Below are 19,513 nucleotides of genomic sequence, written 5' to 3'. Positions count from 1 at the left end.
CAGATTTGGAGTTAGTATGAGAAAGAAAAACTAGTTACAAAGTTGACCCACAGATTAAAAAAAGAAATCACACTGTTCACTATGATCATGTAAGGATCATCTAGAACAGTGTGATTTCTCTTTTTAATCTGTGGGTAAACTTTGTAACTAGTTTTTCTCCCTCATACTAACTCCAAATGTGATGTTTTTTTTTCTAAAAATTTCTAAAATCATGCTTCAGCATTTACGTTTGATTAAACTTGGATGTGACAATGTTTTACACATTTTAAAATTTGAAATTTGAAATTTGACAAGTTCAAACCAAATTTTCAAACCCTAAATGATTTCAGATGTAAAAGTGATGAATACAAAAGTTGTTCAACTCATCAAGATCTACAACTTTTATTTTGGTCATCTTGTTATTTGACTAAATTTGAACCTTTCAAATTTTGGCTGCTATTTATTCGTGCGCCATCAGTAGGGGCGGCTGGTGATTCAGCCGCCCCTACAGTTAGGCACTGCGGGGGCGGCTGGTAATTGAGCCGCCCCTACAGATCAGCCCCAACTGTAGGGGCGGCTGGAGGGGCGGCTTAGGTTACCAGCCGCCCCTACAGTGCCATCTGTAGGGGCGGCTGGGCTGCTGGGGCCTGAGGACGCCCACTGTAAGGGCGCCCCCAACCCCAGCCGCCCCTACAGTAAAAACGCCCCCGTTCCTACTGTACGAATCTGGAGTAGTGCATGTGACCGATGGTGCACGGTCAGGCATTTACTATCGCTAACAAAGTGACCAACCACCCCGGTACAACTTCAAGTACTAATTAACATCCACGCATACTTAACATCAAGTACTTAACAGCAACTACTACTTAACAGAAAGTTTCAGACACCAGGCATAAGGACGGAGATGCCGAGATGGGGTCAGGGTTGGGGCGTTTTATAACTCATAAGGTCTTCAATCATATCAAATAAATTAAAACCTGAGTTACAACGAACACACCTACATAACGCAGTGGTGGAGAAGGTTTTATCTGAACCAGAGCTCCATGGTTCGAATCCTGTGGGGAGCACTTTTTAATTTTAATATATGCGTCCCCAATTCTTTTCTTTCCATACTTTTTTTAAGTTTTAAATTCGTTGCAATTATCAAAGTATATTGCAACCAAAAATAAGCGTTGCACTTGAACACAATTTTCGCTTCGACCCCATAGATTTCGTTGCAATAAAATTTAGCACTTGCAACAATATCAAAGTATATTGCAACTGCCAAAAAAGGTTGCAATTGACCCCCACTTTTGCTTCGCCTCCAAGAGTTCTCGTTGCATTAAGTATCTAGCATTTGCAACGCTTGTCAAATTTTATGCAACACAAAAAAACCGTAGCAATAGTCAAAACCAAATGCAACTAACATAAATGTAGTTGCAGTACTACCACACAATTGCAACCAAAATCAAGTCTACTGCAACCATTTTTCACCATTGCAATATCGTCCACCAAATGCAACAGAGCTTTGCAACATCTTGAAAACCGTTGTATTAAAGGCATGTATCGCTACCATTTTTTAGAATGGTTGTAATACAACAATCTCTGGCAACCAAATTTTCTACGTTGCAATTCTTCGGCGTTGTAGTAGACCGAAAATCTTGTAGTGACAGATGGCGAAAGAGGTCAAAATGGGGCTAGAAGCCACCATAGGCCTCACAAAGATGGATGAAGGTGGAGACAAGAAGAATTGAGTTGTGATGTAGATTGCAAATCCCAATCTCGTAATACAAGCAGAGACCCTGAAGGAAAGGGTGCACTGGAACCCCAAAACCCCGCTTGAAGAAATCCTCGAAAACCACAATATCACCTGGTTGTGGATCGGGGAAGCTTTCTCCTTCCGGCGCATGCCATCCCGTGAGTGCCTTGTTGTGGAGCACTCCCATGGTGACGAGGTCTTCGATGGTCTGCTCACTGCTCCTTGACTTCCACCACTCCTTCGCCATGATTCCGCCTTTCTTCTGGGCGTCTCTCTTCACCATTAATCTGCCCTTGCTAAGGGAGTGGATGCGGTGGAGGGGGGATTGATGATGATTTTCGGAGGAATAGGGTTTGGCACGAGGAAGAAGAAGGTTGCGGCGGCGAATGACAATGGGGATCGATAAAAAGTAACTTATCAGTTCTATATTATAAATAACCAAGAGCTCCGTCGTTTCATCCACCCGAGATTCTTGGGAGACGTGCGCCCGCGCCATAGACAGTTGTTTTCACAACCTCGAGATCTATGCCAATAAACGCGCCCCTTCGTTTCCAGTGTACACGCCTCTTCGTTGATAATGTGAGAGGGCCCACACTGATGCACCTCCATATAGGTGCCAAGCGACTGTTTGCCAGAAGGAGTAAGAGGGCAGAGTGACGTGCTATATTTGTCTACTTTTTTGACTAGACGTGTCAGATTGGACTTGACAGAGTAAGGAGACAAATAAATACACCAAATAATAGTACAAGTGGCGCTTGTTTTTTCGCTGCATGTCTTGTGCTCAAGGATGGACCAGACAACTGCCATGATCATGGACTGCCCTAACCACTACAATGCTCATGGACTGCCCTGACCACTGCTGTGCTCGGGGACTACCTAGACCACTGCCGTGCTTGGGGACTGCTCTGACCACTGCCGTGCTCAGGGACTGCTCCGACCATTACCGTACTCGGGGACCGCTATGACCACTATTGTGCTCAGGGACTCTCCTGACCACTTCTCGGAGATCACTCTCCTCGGCTACATGTGATTTGTACTCACATACAGTTGAGAGACATTTATTTAGACCTTGCTACAAGGCTCATACTTCGCCTTCCAGCAAGCTCAGGGACTACATCGGTACGAAGCACTTGGCGGTGCATCTCGTATCGCCTGTACGATGATTGGATTCTTAACTTCAGTGGAAATTCTTTTTTTAGACCCGGGCACCATGTGCCTATGTCACCTACTACCAGGCTCAGGGACTAAGTGGGCACACTTCACCTTGCGGTGAATGTGTTTATTTAATCAACCCCTGTGCTTTGAATGATTGTAAGGATTATTAATGTGCTCGGGGACTGTCCCGACCACTGCTCGGAGAATGGTTCTCCTCAGCTACATATGATTTGTACTCACATACAGTTGAGAGACATTTATTTAGACCTTGCTACAAGGCTCATACTTTGCCTTCCAGCAAGCTCGGGGACTACGTCGGTACGATGCACCTGCCGGCGCATCTCATTTTGCCTGTATGGCAATTGGGTTCTCAACTTAACTAGGAATTCTTTTTAGACCCTGGCACCACGTGCCTACGTCACCTACTACCAGGCTCGGGGACTAAGTGGGCACACTTCACCTTGTGGTGAATGTGTTTGTTTTTCGACCCCTACGCCTTTGATGTTCAAGGATGCTATGCTTCAAGACCACTTACATTTCTTTTTAGAAATACAAGTGGGCACACTTCTCAGGACAGAAATCTTTTTCTTTTTTCTTAAGAGCACCATACATTCTTCGGACAACCTACTTCTCTGGCGATGACGGTGGTCAGAGATGTCAAGGATTTAAGCCTTACTTGTCGGAGAAGGTTAAAATGGCATGTCGCAGCATAATACATGATGCTCGGGGACTAGCTGTGGGGGTATTAACCCCTATACCCTTACGGCTAGGCTTGGGCTAGCCTGGATCAGTGGGTTCGGTCCACCAAAAGAAAACGCGTGGCTTGGCCAACCTGTTCAGAGTCCCGCGTAAGGAGTCAAGACAGATTTGGTGATCAAGCAAGATCCTAGTCGGTTAGAATAGGAATCCTTATCCGGCCACATATGGTAATTGTAACTGGCTAGGATTAGTTTCTAGATCTGTAGCCCTACCCCCCGGACTATATAAGGTAGGCAGGGGACCCCTCTAAAAAACATCTCTCATTGACATACAGCAATACAAATCAGACGTAGGACGTAGGTATTACACCTTCTTGGCGGCCGAACCTGGATAAAACCTCGTGTCTGTCTTGCATCACCGTCTTGTTTTGTGGCTTGCGCATCTATCTGCCAACAATCTACTACCTTGGGTATACCCCTAGGTAGACTGCCGACCATATTTCGTCGATAGAGCCTAAGACATGATAGGAATGACTAGATGCACTAAACAAGTCCTTAGCAATGGATGAATGACATGTCAATCAACTTTATCTTGCTTTGCTCGAAGGAGGGCCATGTCATATAATGGGGGTGCATCAAAACATATTTGAGAAGCCAAGTATGTTCAATTCATTCCTTAGCTTGTAAAATCTCTTCTCATCAAGTGGCTTGGTGAAGATATCGGCAAGTTGATCATCGGTGCCCACACTCTCAATGCAAATGTCCCCTTTTTGTTGGTGATCTCTAATGAAATGATGGCGGACATCTAGATGCTTTGTTCTTGAATGTTGAACCAGGTTGTTGGTGAGCTTCACGACACTCTCACTGTCACATAGCAATGGCAGTTGTTTGAATTTCATTCCAAAGTCACTCAAAGTAGCCTTCATCCAAAGTAATTGAGCACAACAACTATCAGCCAAAATGTACTCCACTTCGGCGGTTGAAAGTGCTACACTATTTTGCTTCTTTGATGACCAAGATACAAGTGATCTTCCTAATAGTTGACATGTGCCCGATGTGCTTTTTCTCTCAACTTTGCATCCCGCATAATCAGAGTCCGAATATCCAATCAACTCAAATCTAGCTCCTTTGGGATACCACAATCCAACATTTTGTGTATGCTTCAAGTACCTCAATATTCTCTTAGTTGCCTTCAAATGACTCTCTTTTGGTGAGGCTTGGAATCTTGCACACATGCATACACTAAACATCGCATCTGGCCTTGATGCGGTCACATAGAGTAGGCTTCCAATCATAGACCGATACATCTTTTAATCCACCATGTTGCCACTAGCGTCACTATCCAAGCTTCCATTTGTCCCCATTGGTGTACTAATAGCTTTGCACTCATTCATGCCAAACTTCTTGAGCATGTCTTTGATGTACTTGCCTTGACTCATAAATGTGCCATTCTTCATTTGCTTGATTTGAAGACCAAGGAAGTAACTAAGCTCTCCAATCATAGACATCTCAAACTCACTTGCCATCATCTTTCCAAACTCCTCACAAAAATCTTGTTTGGTTGATCCAAATATGATGTCATCAACATAGATTTGCAACACAAACAAGTCATTGCCTAGCTTCTTGGTGAAGAAAGTGGTGTCAACCTTTCCCATCTTGAATCCCTTAGATAGTTGGAAATCCCTCAATCTCTCATACCATGCTCTTGGTGCTTGTTTCAATCCATACAAAGCCTTTCTCAATTTGTAAACATGGTTGGGTTTCTTCTCATCTTCAAAACCAGGAGGTTGCTCAACATACACAAGCTCGTTGATGTACCCATTGAGAAATGCACTCTTCATATCCATTTGGTACAACTTGATGTTGTGGGCATAAGCATAGGCTAATAAGATCCTAATTGCTTCCAATCTTGTAATTAGAGCATAGGTTTCTCCAAAGTCAAGACCTTCAACTTGTGTGTAACCTTGAGCCACTAATCTTGCTTTGTTCCTTACAACTATCTCATCTTGATCTTGCTTGTTGCAAAAGACCCATTTGGTTCCAATCACATTATGATGCTTAGGCCTCTCAACTAACTCCTATACTTGATTTCTTGTGAAGTTGTTTAGCTCTTCATGCATAGCATTCACTCAATCAACATCCAACAAAGCTTCATCTATCTTCTTAGGTTCAATGGATGACCAAATGAGAAGTGTTCACAAAATGATGCCAATCTTGATCTTGTTTGCACACCTCTTGAGATATCACCAATAATGGAGTCCAATGGATGATCTTTTGCAACATTGGTTGGTTGAAGCACTTGAACTTGGTTGCTTGCACTTGATTGCTCATTTGGTTGAGATAATGTACCAGCCACTTGTCGTTGATCTTTCTCTTTGTCATCACTTGTACTAGCTTGATTTTGATCATGAGAACCACTAGCTTGCACATTTGAGTTAGAGAGCACTTGATTCTTGTCATCTTCAACACTAATCATTTCTCTAGGCCTTATATCACCAATGTCCATGTTCTTCATTGCATTGACCAATTGAGTGCCTCTCATATCATCTCGATTCTCATATTTCTCTTGGGAACCATTGGTTTCATCGAATTCCACATTATGAACCTCCCCAAGAGTACCACTAGCCAAATTCCAAACTCTACAAGCCTTGCTAGTAGTGGAGTAACCAAGCAAGAAACCTTGATCACATTTCTTCTCAAACTTGCTCAATCTGGTGCCTTTTTTCAAAATATAGCATTTGCAACCAAAAACCCAAAAGTATGCAATGTTGGGCTTTCTTCCATTCAAGAGCACATATAGTGGCTTCTCCATCATGGGGTGACAATAGAGACGGTTGCTATAGTTGCAAGCCATGTTGATAGCTTTGGACCAAAATGAATGACTCACATTGTACTCACTCAACATTGATCTTACCATGTCAATCAAGGTTCTATTCTTCCTCTCAACTAGGCCATTTGATTATGGAGTGTATTTCACTGAGGATTGATGTCTAATTCCAAACTCATCACAAAGCTCATCAGCTCTTGTATTCTTGAACTCACTACCATTACCACTTCTCACTTTCTTGATGGTGGTTTCAAAATCATTGTGAATTCTCTTGATGAATGTCTTGAAGGTTGCAAACACATCACTCTTATCAACAAGAAAGAACACCCAAGTGTATCTAGTAAGATCATCCACTATCACAAATCCATATTTGTTTCCACCAATACTAGTGTATATAGTTGGTCCAAACAAGTCCATGTGCAACAACTCAAATGCCTTAGATGTACTCATCATGCCCTTCTTAGGACATGTGTTGCCAACTTGCTTTCTGGCTTAACATGCACTACAAAGCTTATCCTTCTCAAATGTGACATCTTTCAAGCCTCTAACTAGATCATGCTTAATCAACTTGTTCAATTATTTCATTCCAACATGACCAAGCCTTCTATGCCATAACCAACCCCTGCTAGACTTAGTGATCAAGCACGTTCACAATTGAGCTTCTCTAGAATTGAAATCAACCAAGTATAGATTATAATATCTAAATCCTTTGAATATCAAGTTGGAGCCACCTACACTTATGATCTCTACATCATCTGCACCAAATATGCACTTGAAACCAAGATCACACAATTTAGCTACCAACAATAGGTTGAAGTTCAAGCTCTCTACTAGTAGCACATTGGAAATGCTCAAGTCATTGGATATTGCAATCTTACCAAGCCCCTTGACCTTGACTTTTCCATTGTCACCAAATGTGATACTATCAATCCCATTGCTATCATTTTCATTGATTGAATTGAACATTCTTGAATCAATGGTCATGTGTTATGTGCACCCACTATCAAGCACCCAATGCCTTCCTCTAGCTTTGTAATTGACCTACAAAAAAAGATCAATTCTTTTTAGGTACCTAAACTTGCTTGGGTCCTTAAAGGTTAGTTACCAAGGTATTTGGAACCCAAATGGCCTTCTTCTTTGGGCCCACAATTGGTGTACCAATGAACTTAGCCTTCACACCATTGGCACCCTTAACAAGCACGTAACAAGAATCAAATCTAATTGAGGATACATTAGGTTGCTTGTTCTTGTTAGTCTTGCAATATTGCTTTATATGCCCAACTTGCTTGCATCTATTGCAAAACTGACCATTGCCCTTCACAAAGCTATCTTTGAGAGTGACAAAGGCTGCCTTGCCTTTCTTGGGGGTATAGCCTAATCCCTCTTTATTGAGAGAAAACCTTTGGCTACCCAAGCACTTTAGCAAGCGAGCATCTCCACCATAGGTTTTGCCTAAGGCACGAGTGAGCTCATTCACCTCCTTCTTGAGGGTCTTATTTTCCACCATTAGTGAGGCATCACAAGTAAAACCATCACTCAAGGGTGAAGTAGAAGTGGTAGTGCTACAAGAAGGGTTAGTGGGAGCAACAACAGTGGGCTTATAAAAAGATTCATCAAGAATATCACATGTTAGTCCCACATTAGAAGACACAATCACTTGCTCCTTCTTGACTTGCTCGAGGAGAGAGGAGTGAGCTCTTTCAAGCTTAGTGTCGGTGCAGAAAGTGACCAACACGTAAATATTTGTAGTTTTGCCATACATTGTGATTGAATGTGGCATAGCACTTAATGACATAGGGTTTATACTGGTTCAGACAATGTACCCTACATCCAGTTTGAGTCGGTCGGTGACTTTATTCCTGACCCTAGGTGCTTGAAGTTTGCTGTGGGGTTACAAATAAGAGGGAGAAAGATGGGGGTATCAGAGGTCCGGTCGGACTTTGGACCGAAGGGCAAAGAGCGATTGGAGCTCCGACGTGCGCTACGTGTTCGAACGTCTATTATGTGTTGGAATTGGTGGATGGTCATTTGACTCTTTCATGAACTGATTGAATTGTCCGATGGCCAAATCATCTATCTTTTGGAGAGAGTGCATCCCCTTTTATAGATGAAGGGGACGGCCTTACAAGAGAGAGTGTGAGAGAAGGAGTGTGTGTGTGCTAGCTAGTCTTGCTGCCCATGCCATCTGGTACAAGGTAGTTTGTCAGCGCCCATAACACTGTTAGTGTTTGGATGCATGTGGTTGGTTCCACCGTCTTCTTTTGGTATGGCAGATGTCGGCGCCTACCATACTATAGGATAAATGTCGGCGCCCATAACATTGTTCATGTTCAGACATGTATGGAAGGTTGTGGTGCATCCTTCTAACATGGCTTGACAGTACTGTCCTACAGGTGCGCAGGGTATGGCCCTCGATATTGTGGTTTGACTAGAGCGCCCTGCCTTACTTGCTGTGTCTGTTTCCTAGGTCTTCACTGAGCGGGCGTCCCTGGTCGGTTATTCCCTAGTCGGCTCCGCCCTTCCGGCCGGAGAAGAGCTATAAGCAGAGGTTCGATGTACTCCTAGTTAGAGAATCGGGTCAGAGTCAGAGGCGAGCGTTGCCCTTTCTTGGCTAGGCCTTCCGATCAAAGAAGCGGGCCAGAGTCAGAAGCAATGGAAGCAAGCGTCGTTCCTCCTTGGCTAGGACCTCTGGTCAGAGGGGTAGGCTAGAGTCGGAAGCAAGCACCAGAGTCAGAGGCGGGCTGGCTAGACCTTCTAGTCGGAGAGGCGATGGGCCAGAGTCAGAGGTGAGCGTCGTCCCTTCTTGGCCAGGCCTTCTAGTCAGAGAGGCGAGCCAGAGTAGGTAGTGAGCGCCGCTCTTCTTTGGCCAGGCCTTCTGGTCAGAGACTGGATTGTCCTTCTAGCCTGTCGTTAGGTTTTTGGGCCAACCTAGGAGTTACATGTCTTTTGCAATGTCGTCTGCTGGGCCAAGCTTTTGCTGGGAAGCAGGTCCATGAGGGACCCTGAGTTTATGAACCTGACAGGAGCCCCCAAGCCCCCGGGCAATTCGGGTAGAATTGCTTGGGGTTTTTTTTCATCTTGATGGTGGGTGCGTGCGAGCACACCCGCAGGTGTAGCCCCCGAGCCCCTGGGTGATTTGGGTAGAATCATCTGGGTTTTTTTCATGTTTGCTAGTGGGGGAATTTTTGTTTCAACAGTGGGTGCACATGAGCGCACCCACGGGTGTAGCCCCTGAGTCTGCATCCGACTGGCGAGTTGGTTGGAGGCTGAGCATCTTGGTACTCTTTCCTGGGACCGTAGACTATCGTTTAGGGTGTTTGCCCATGTTTGTCCCGCCCATGACCTATGCGATCAATTGATTTCCCGAGTCGGTGTCGGATGACCTGAGCTCCCGAGCCCCATTGGGCTTGGTAGGGATTGGTCTAGTTTTTTGTGTTACCCCATCCACGATTTCTGCAACTGGAGGGGCTAAGCTAGCATTGCTTGCCTCGATGGCTTGAGCAACGGGCTCGGTGAGCTCGCTAACGGGCATGTTCAAGTGGAATCCGGGTCCATCATTTGTGACGGGGTCAGCATAGCCCTCATGTGGCATTCCAATGCTCCTTAACCCATGTCTCGGTAGATGCCCGAGTCATTCTGGAGACCAATCCAAGTGGCCCACTAGCCTCCCCTCAATGGAGATTCTATGGGCATGGCTCAAGGTTAGGATCGAATGAGAAGGTTGAGATGACCTTGTCTGCTTTGGAGCAGACTAGGCGAGGGCTGCTAGGGCTCATCTGCATTTTCTCTCCTAGCTCTGTTTGACGCGAGGTGGCCTTGAGCCCTTCGCAGGCTGGCCTTCAAACCCTGGTCGGTCGTTGCTCATGTTGAATGAGGCAACTACCTTTTCATGATGCAACACAAAGCATTGTGATGCATTAGCTGCATATGCGATGCTTTGGATGTATGGGATGAATGAATGATTGTGTGAATCAATGTGTGTATGAGAATGGATGAATGAATGACCATGCACCAGAAAAAATAAAGTAAGAGGGATTGGTAGAGTTACCTTGATGACCCGAGTGACAGGTTTGAGGAGTAGTTATCGGATATGTCCGAATGGGATCCGCGCTTGTCGTTCATCACGGAGTCAGTCATGGCCCACATGGGGTGTCCCTCTGCTCCTTACCTGTCGCTTGGCATTTGCCTAAGCCGTCTGATCGACTCAGGAAGCCCATTGGTCTTTCCTTGGTAGAGATCCCGTTGTTGGGACCTTCGAAGTCTTTCCTAGGAAGGAGGAGGGCCGCCTACGCACGGTTGTGCCTTGTTTCCTATGCTCGGCGTGCAGTAGTGGTGGGCCATGCCCAGGCCATGTCCCATCTAACTAGGTGCCGTCTCGTCAGGCAGGGCGCATCCTGTCGCATCCCATCCACATTGAATGGGGGAAGGGAGAGGGTTTTTTGTCCCAATCCTTTGCCTTTCCCCAACTACTGCGCCTCCTCCTTAAATAGGGGAAGGGAGAGGGCTTTCGTCCCATTCCTTCGCTTATTCCCCAACTACCGCCTCTCCTCCTTCTTCCTTCTCACCAAGAGCATTCATGCCACGGCAGTTCCTAAGTGAGAGAGGGTAGGATGAGAGAGAGAGAGAGAGAGAGAGATAAGAACTCACTAATCTATTTGCAAGTCTAAAGCGAGGTGTTGAGCTAGAGGTCATCCAATGTGGATGCGACAGTGTTGGCCACCTTTACCGAGAAGGGGCTGCCACCGCTGAAGGAGGTGGCACACTAGAGGGCTCCTGCGGGGGAGGATTTCCCATGTCCCTGGGTCAGCGAGGTCATCTCCTTCCTTGCCTTTCATGAGTGTGGGTTAGGACGCGATTGATGTGGCTGTACTTTGGCCCAACGAACCCCAACCATGTGTCACTAGTGGAGTTGGCAGAAGACAAAGTCTAGAGCTGACTTGACCGGGTGCTGCAGTTGAAGGCCTAGGGGACCCTCGAAGGAAAGCTCAGACCTCTCCACGTCGGGAAGCTACCCAATCTAGTATGTTCTCTTTTCCTTATTCCATGTCCCTTTTGATCTTGGTTTCCTATAATTTGACTTCAAGTCATTCATTTCATAGGGCCTCACCAGTTATAAATCTTGGCCGCACCTTTCGAAGGGGCCAGAGGGCATGGCCCGCCAAGTGGCCCTAAAGGAGGTAGCAGATGGCTAGAAGAACAAGAGAGTTAAGAAGGCTTGAAGGGACACCAGAAGGAGCAGGATATCGCCCAGTGTGTGTGGGCTGGGAGAATAAGAGCAACGTCAAGGTAGAGCTCAAGTCGGAGGACCCCACAGAGATGGGTGACAACATGATCTCCTCCGAGGAGGAGGGAGGTTAGGAGGTCGTGACTTCGATGGTGCATCATGAGCCTATGGCCATGTCTATAGGTGGTGGGCATGAGGCAGAGAGGCATGGCGATGTTCCCACACCAAGGAAGCGCGCTGCGAGCTCGGATGCCATTGGTGAGCGGGAGGCGAAGCGGATGCAGTCACCGTGCCCTTAGGAGGCATCGTTAGTCTTGTCCCCACCTACTCTAAGCATGATGGGGTAGGCTAGGAGGTCGAAGGAGCGGGCTCGCACTCGTGCATCTTTGGGGCCGGTGCCGGTGCACGATCCATAGCAGGGTGATGCCCCTCTAGCTACTCCAGATGGCGCACCTCAAGCCAGTGGTCATGGTGACTTGGAGGTTGATCTGGAGTCGGTCGGGGCGACTCCCCCACCCCCTAGTCAAGGTGAGGGGCTTGGCTCACAACCTGCGAGTGGCCCATTGCCAGCGGGTTGGTGCTTCAGAGCCCTACCGCTTGTGTCTCAGTATGCTTTCTCCGTTTCTTTTTTGATCTCATAGTTTGTTTTTGGAGTGCGACTGACCTATATTTTTTTCAACGGTGGCTAGATACTACTAGGGTTGAGCATCGCCCCACCTCCTGTGTAGGAGGAGTGGAGGCCCACTTTGCAGCACGTCGCAATGAGTGGTGGTGAGAGCAGGGTGGTGGTGGTGTGTCCTTGCTCTCTAAGGGTGGTGCCTTCCTGACCGGTCGCAAGTATGGCGGCAGCGGCAGTGGAGGTGATGTCGGTGATCCTGGCACCGATGGTGAAGGCTAGGTCAGAGGTGACCCTTGTGATCCCTCCTGCACCGGTAGTAGTGGAAGAGAGGGGGGAGACCGGGCTCCCTGCCTCACCTGGCGGAGGGACGCACAGCTTGCCCTCCTGGTCGGAGCTGTCGATGTCAGGAGGCAATGCGACTAGGCCAAAGGTGGAGCATCCAGTGGTGGGCTATGGGGTTGAGGAGGTGGAGATCCCCTACCCCGGCGAGGTTGGCACCAGGCTGGAGCCGCCAGCCATTTAGCCATCGCAGGAGCTGGTGGTGGTTCGGTCGGCGGTCGGGCCTTCTAGCGGGCCGGGGGCGACCTCCGACCTGGTGTGACCCTGCCCCGATGACCCACGGAAGGTTTGGTTCATCCTTCGGGATGAGCAGGAGGTGCAGCTCTATGACATTCTTGGGGGGAGAGGACTCGTCATGGAGTCTGATCTCACCCAAACCAGGGTGAAGCTTGAGGAGGCCTTGGAGCAGGTCAAGTCTGTCCACCAAGCGGTTATGGTCAACCTACCCCGTGTCATGGAGGTAAGTCTTCTACGATCGTCCCTGACTCCTTAGTCTTTTACCGGTTGTCTCAACATGCCTGCTTCTTGTTTTGTAGGGCTTGGAGGAGATGTCGAGCCACAAGTCCTATTTTCTCTGGGAGGAGCACGCTCGGATGGAGTGGTAGGTCATGGCATCATGGCGGGTTGCCGAGCTCGAGCGCTAGCTAGAGTCTGCCTAGGCGGTGGAACTGCTCGCGGTGGAGCGGGCGTCCACCGCTGAGCGGGGACTTGACGCGGTGAAGGTTTGGCAGGCGAAGACCAAGGTGGTGCTCTAGAAGTCCCTAGCAGAGACCGAGGCAGTGCTCCAGAGTTCCCTGGAGGCCTTGGAGTCAGAGCAGAAGGCTCGGTCGGAGGTCGACCAGGAAGTGCTCGCACTCTGGGGCTAGGTGCTTAGGACGGAGGAGTTGAACGCTCGGTTGTGCGAGCAGTTGACTCGATAGGAGGAGGGACTCTCCATCCTCGAGAACACCCACCTCGGTATGTACTTGTTTCATTTTGGATGTCTTGGTTTTTTCCTTTAGCTTGCTTCTGAGCTTGTCGTCCTTCTTCTAGAACTAGGCAGAAAGGTTGGTTCATTGGAGTAGGACCTAAAGACAGCCAAGGCGATGATTGGTCGGAGCGCGGAGGTGCTGACCAAGTCCCTTGAGGAGCAATGTGCTCTCAAAGGGGAGCTCGACAAGCTCTGCAATGTCACCTAGGTTGTCATCTCGGAGGTGTTTGGGTCGGCACCAAGCACCATCATGCCCGCCATCTGACTGGCGGAGGTCTCAGATGAAGTTTAGGCCCTCATCTCCGATGGGATGTTCTATGGAACGTTGGGGTTGCTGACTTCAGTGGTGACGCACCACCTAGAGCTAGACTTTGCCACCATCTATAGTGGGTACGCCAACGGCTAGAGCCCAGACACCATCCATGAGCTCGGGAGAGTTTGCTGCCACATGCACAGTTGGTGGCAGAGCAAGTCTTCACGCAATGGGTGATGGAGGCTCACTGTGCGAACACGGTTGAAGGCACGGGCCAGGAGGATATCATCCAGCCTATGGCTGGCATGGAGCCTGGGTCGGAAGCAAATGTTGCCCTACCTCCAAATGAGCCAAATGTCATCCCATCAGACACCGAGCAACCCCTATCTTCACTGGTCGAGCCGGTAGCCAATGCCGCTGGGCAGCCGTAGTAGAAATTAGAGTAGAAGTACTTAGCATATGTAATGGATAAGTTCATGGGGGAGCCCCCTGTGTAAACATTTTTGTGTATCCATGAATACAACAACTTTGTTTTCATGATGGATCACTTTGTTCGGGGAAGCTTGTCCCATCCGTTCCTTGTTTTTACCCTGGCATAGCTCTGTTTTTATTCTTTCTTTTTTGCACCTTCCCATTTGTCCCGTATGCTACAACCTTAAGAGCCTGAGCGTGGCCCACAAGGCTCAGCTGCTCATAACCATAGGTAGTGGCGGGGTGCGATCGGTCAGAAAGTTTAAAGCAAAGTCACTTAAGGTAATTAAAGGAATAGACTACCCTTTCGTTTGGGGAAAAAAGCATTTACCATATGATAGTAAAAAAGAGAGGTGGTATCACACCCCATGGAGCCCCCGAGCGACCCAGGCTGAAAGTGTTCAGGCCGGGGTGCTTTGTAGGAGCAAATGTTGAATGAAAGAAAATGGTAAGACCGAATTTTTAAGGGAAGAAATGACGTAGCTGTTCGATATTCCAAGTGTTGGTGAGAACGTTGCCATTGTCGTCCTTCAGTCGGTAGGTGCCTGATTGGATATCTTTGGTCACCATGTAGGGTCCTTCCCAAGGCAGAGAGAGCTTATGTTTCTCCTTGGTTGATTGGGTCCTTCAAAGCATGAGGTCTCCGACCTCGAGGATCCTTCCTCTGATTTTCCTCTCATGGTACATGTGGAGAAACTACTGGTAGTGAGTGAAGCAGATGACGAACATCTCATGGTCCTCCTTGAGTAGGTCGACCGTGTCTTGTTGAGCCTCCATGGCTTGGTCATGGTCGAAGGCCTTTACTCTTGGGGAGCCATGGTCGAGGTCAGAGGGCAGCACTGCTTTAGCTCCATAGGCCAAGAAGAAGGGTGTGAACCCTATGGATCGGTTCAGGGTTGTTCTTAGGTTCTAGAGGATCACGGGGACCTCTGCAACCCATCACCCGGTGTACTTGTTCAGTCGGTTGAAGATGTGTGGCTTGAGTCCTTGGAGGACCATGCCATTGGCTCGCTCGACCTGACCGTTAGTACATGGATGTCCGACCAAGGCCTAGTCGATCCTGATGTCATATCCATCACTGAAGTCTAGGAACTTCTTCCTGGTAAAGTTAGTTCCGTGGTCAGTGAAGATATAGTTAGGAACATCGAACCGGTAGATGATGTTGAGGAAGAAATTGACTGCCTCTTCCAAGCGGATGTTGGTGATGGGTTTGGCCTCGATCCACTTGGTGATTTTGTCGACCACTATGAGTAGGTGAGTGAAGCTGCCTAGGCCCTTCTTGAGGGGTCCTACCATGTCATGGCCCCATACCATGAATGGCCAGGTGATGGGGATGGTTTGGAGCCCTTGTGCTGGCAAATGAGTTTGCTAAGCATAGAACTGGCATCCTTCACACCTGTGGACGACCTTCTCTGCATCTCGTAGCATGGTGGGCTAGTAAAAACCTTGGTGAAAGGCTTTTCCAACCAGCGACCTCAGGGCCGTGTGATGTCCATAGATTCCAGCATGGACCTCAAGGAGGAGTTGTTTCCCTTGGTCGCTAGGGACGCACTTCATGACGTCCGCGTTGGCAACATCAGGGAGGGAGTTGCATCATTTGGAGAACCTACATATGTAATCCTATAGGGACTTGTTGGGCTCCTAGTGGTAGCTCTTGAGGTCCATGGAGTTCTTAGGGCAGACATACGTATCCTAGAAATTCCTGACAAATATCCTCTTGAGGTTCGCCTAGTCGCGTATGCTGTCGTGCAGGAGGAATTCGAGCCATGCTCAAACATGTTCCCCCACACAGATGGGGAGGTACTGAATGATGAAGCGGTCATTATCCACTCCTCTAGCTTGGTAGGTGAGCTAGAAGTCTTAGAGCCATATACCAGGGTTTGTCTGCCCGGTATACTTGGTGATGTTGGTAGGCAGTTGGAAGCGCTACGGGAATGATGCTCTCTAGATGCGTTGGCCAAAGGCCCGTGGTCCTAGGCCATCCGAGCTTGGACTCTAGTCATTGGGTCAGCAACCACACCTAGGGTGCGTCTCACCGGTCCCCTCGATGGTCTAGCCAGAGCCCATGCTGCCTGCTCTCACCGTCGCCCGATGGATGTCATCGTCATACCTGGCCTGACGCCAGTTGTTGATGACATTGCGAGCATCTCAGTTTAGCCCGAGGCATTTGCGCATAGGCGGCCAGTGTGGAGCAGGTGCCGGGTCAGCTCGTGACGTAGTTGCGGCCTCCTATTCTGTGCCCGGCGGCTATAGCGGTGAGTGGATGGAGCAATGCATCTGGTACATCCCCACCCCCTGGTGGGGATAGAGGCCATGAATCGGTGTCGCAATGTGGAGCTCACCGCCTGTTGAATGATGGCGGTCTCCACTAGTGCCCGGAGGTTCTGGTGGACCGCCTGCTCCTGTGGGTCGATAGTCTTGGGAAGGTGGCGTAGAAGCATCTCTGCCGCAACGATGTTCTGGCCGTCTTGAGCGAACTATGGGGGATCGTTCCCCCCGTCCATGATGTTGTGCTGGACCTAGCGGGCATGACCCTGGGCGTCACTCGTTGGGTTACACATGCGTGTCACAGGTGCTAGCTAGTTCTGCTGCCTTTATCATAGCTCCTTGCTGTGCTCCTAGGCACACATGAGGGCAACCGCGTGAGGGTCTAGAGGGGTGTGGGTCTAAAGAGACTTTGCCACCACCGGTGGCTGTCTCAGAGCATCCGCCATAGCGCACTCATGGGACAGAGGGTGTCTAGGTGCCACGACGCCGCCGATGCTAGAGCCGTTGCTCTCAACATCATCATCCATGAGGTCATGGAAAGAGGCAGGAGCATAGCTTGCCATCCCCATGAATTTGGATGTGAGAGGGGGCGGTGCCAGCATCTGTCGGAGCCCCTGTGCATACGCATCCATAGGGAATGCAAGGCCATAGGGGAATCAGTCGCACGACAATCATGGCAGGGACAATGGGGTCCCTCCAGAGAATCGGTGGAAAATAGTAAATAGCGAGTAAATAATAGTATGTACATTACTCACAGTGGGGTTTGAGCACAGCGTAGGCTTGGAGTGAAGCATAGGCTCCTCATCATTGAGGTTGTCGGGTGGTCCAGAGCCGTCGGAGGATGCTCCTCCTTCGACAGGTGCTGGGACAAGTGCCTCCTCTCGGAGGCTAAGCATGCCGAGTTGGTCGACGATGAAGTCTAGGCTTCCAAAGAGGAAGGCCTAGGATGGCTCAAAGATGGGAGCAACCCACATCCCAATAGGTGCGAGCATGGGAAACTCCAGTGAGCCAAAGCGAGTCATATCGCTTGAGCCCGCCATGCCAAAGATGGTGGAAAGGTGGGCCATCTGATGACCAAAAGCGTGAACGTACGGCGTTGTTCCCACGGACGGCGCTAACTATCGGTGCAGAAAGTGACCAACACATAAATATTTGTAGTTTTTCCATACATTGTGATTGGATGTGGTCTAGCACTCAATGACATAGGGTTTATACTAGTTTAGGCAACGTGCCCTATGTCCATTTTGAGTCGGTCTGTGACTTTATTCCTGAGCCTAGGTGCTCGAAGTTTGCTGTGGGGTTACAAACAAGAGGGAGAAAGATGGGGGGTATCAGAGGTCTTGTCAAACTCTAGACCAAAGGGCCAAGAGTGATGGGAGCTCCAACGTGCACTAAGTGTTCGAACGTCTATTGTTCGTTGGAATCAGTGGATGGTCGTTCGACTCGTTCGTGAATCGATTGAATCATCCGATGGCCGAATCGTCTGTCTTTTGGAGAGAGCACATCTATTTACACTGGAATTTGGAAGAAGAATCTCAAAAGCTCGAGAGCTCCCAAGATCATGACAACAAGGGATCAGTTGCATGTAGATCAAAACCAGCTGATTTAGATGCAATGCTAGAATCGACTTTCTTCAGATAGCGCCAGTAGATAATGACAGAGGCTATGATCAGCGCTAAGACAGGACATGCTGGACTCTACAAAAAGGGAAAGATTAGAGTCCAAGTTATCTTAAATTAGGAATGTTTTCATTGTGCCAAAGATTGTATTGAGTCGTACTCAAGTAGGATTCATGTTTAGGCTCCGGGTATAAATACAAAACCCCAGCTATTGTAAGGATCAACCAATCAATCAAATATAAGTCAATTGCTTTTTTCGGCTCCGGCCACCCCTTAGGAGTAGGAGTAGAGTAGATCTCGATGAGTTCTTTGGCAAGTATGGCTGCATCGATCCGGTCGACCTCCACTGCTTGTTGTAAGTACCGTTATGGTTTACACCTCTATTCGTATGGCTACATCGATCTGATCGACCACCACTGTGGCTCTAGTATAAGCTAGTTATCGACTCTTGCCTAATTCAAGTATGGCCTGTGTGATTCTGCCTCACACCCAATTGCTTGAATTGGATCAAGGTCAAGTTATCGGCTCTATCTTAGAGTGGTAGTCTTTGGTAGATTCATTAAGTTACCGATATTGCTTATTACTTTCATTGCTTATCTAGTTACAGCAATATCACTCTGACCGATTGAGATTGATCTGGATCGGCTTCATATCTTGTTTAACTCATCGTTTGCTAATCTAAAACTAATCTAATCTACATCCTAAGCAATGAGTTATGTTTTTATCGACTGTTTTGCGTCAATATTTATCGTGCATAGCATGCGGTTAAGGCATGTTCAATCTTGAGTAGATCTATCGGTTAGCGAGAACCGTTTCATGGCCCATCATCACGGCCTATGGGATTCTACCTCTCACCCCACTGTTGGCACCATGGAGTGGGGATCGTTGGTTGATAGACCCGTTCCTGAGAAGACATGACCTTACTTGTGCGCTATGCCTAAATTAGCTATTTAGCCGATATCAAATGCTTTCATGGACAGTTCACATCACAAGATCGTTGAAGTAGAGATAAGTTGAAAGATGTGTTAGACCCATGATCTTGTTATTGTATTATGGCCTGCATGATTCTGCCTCATGCCCCACTGATATTAGTAATGAGTTAGGGTCGTCGAGTCTATTATTGTTTCTACAGCCTGCATGATTCTGCCTCATGCCCCACTAGTCATGGCGATAGATGAGATCTAACATGTTCATTAGATTTATCTTTATTAAATGATTAAGTGATGTAGAATTATTTCTTTATATAAAAAGGACTTTGGTTACTCATAATCATTGGCTCAGCATGGACCGATCATCATTGATATTTTATTGCCATTGATTAATATTTGTTTAAATGATGTTTATCCTGAATGA

This window comes from Miscanthus floridulus, chromosome 3 (assembly GCF_019320115.1).
Source record: "Miscanthus floridulus cultivar M001 chromosome 3, ASM1932011v1, whole genome shotgun sequence".
Taxonomy (NCBI): domain Eukaryota; kingdom Viridiplantae; phylum Streptophyta; class Magnoliopsida; order Poales; family Poaceae; genus Miscanthus; species Miscanthus floridulus.
Note: the sequence above shows the minus strand (reverse complement) of the source record.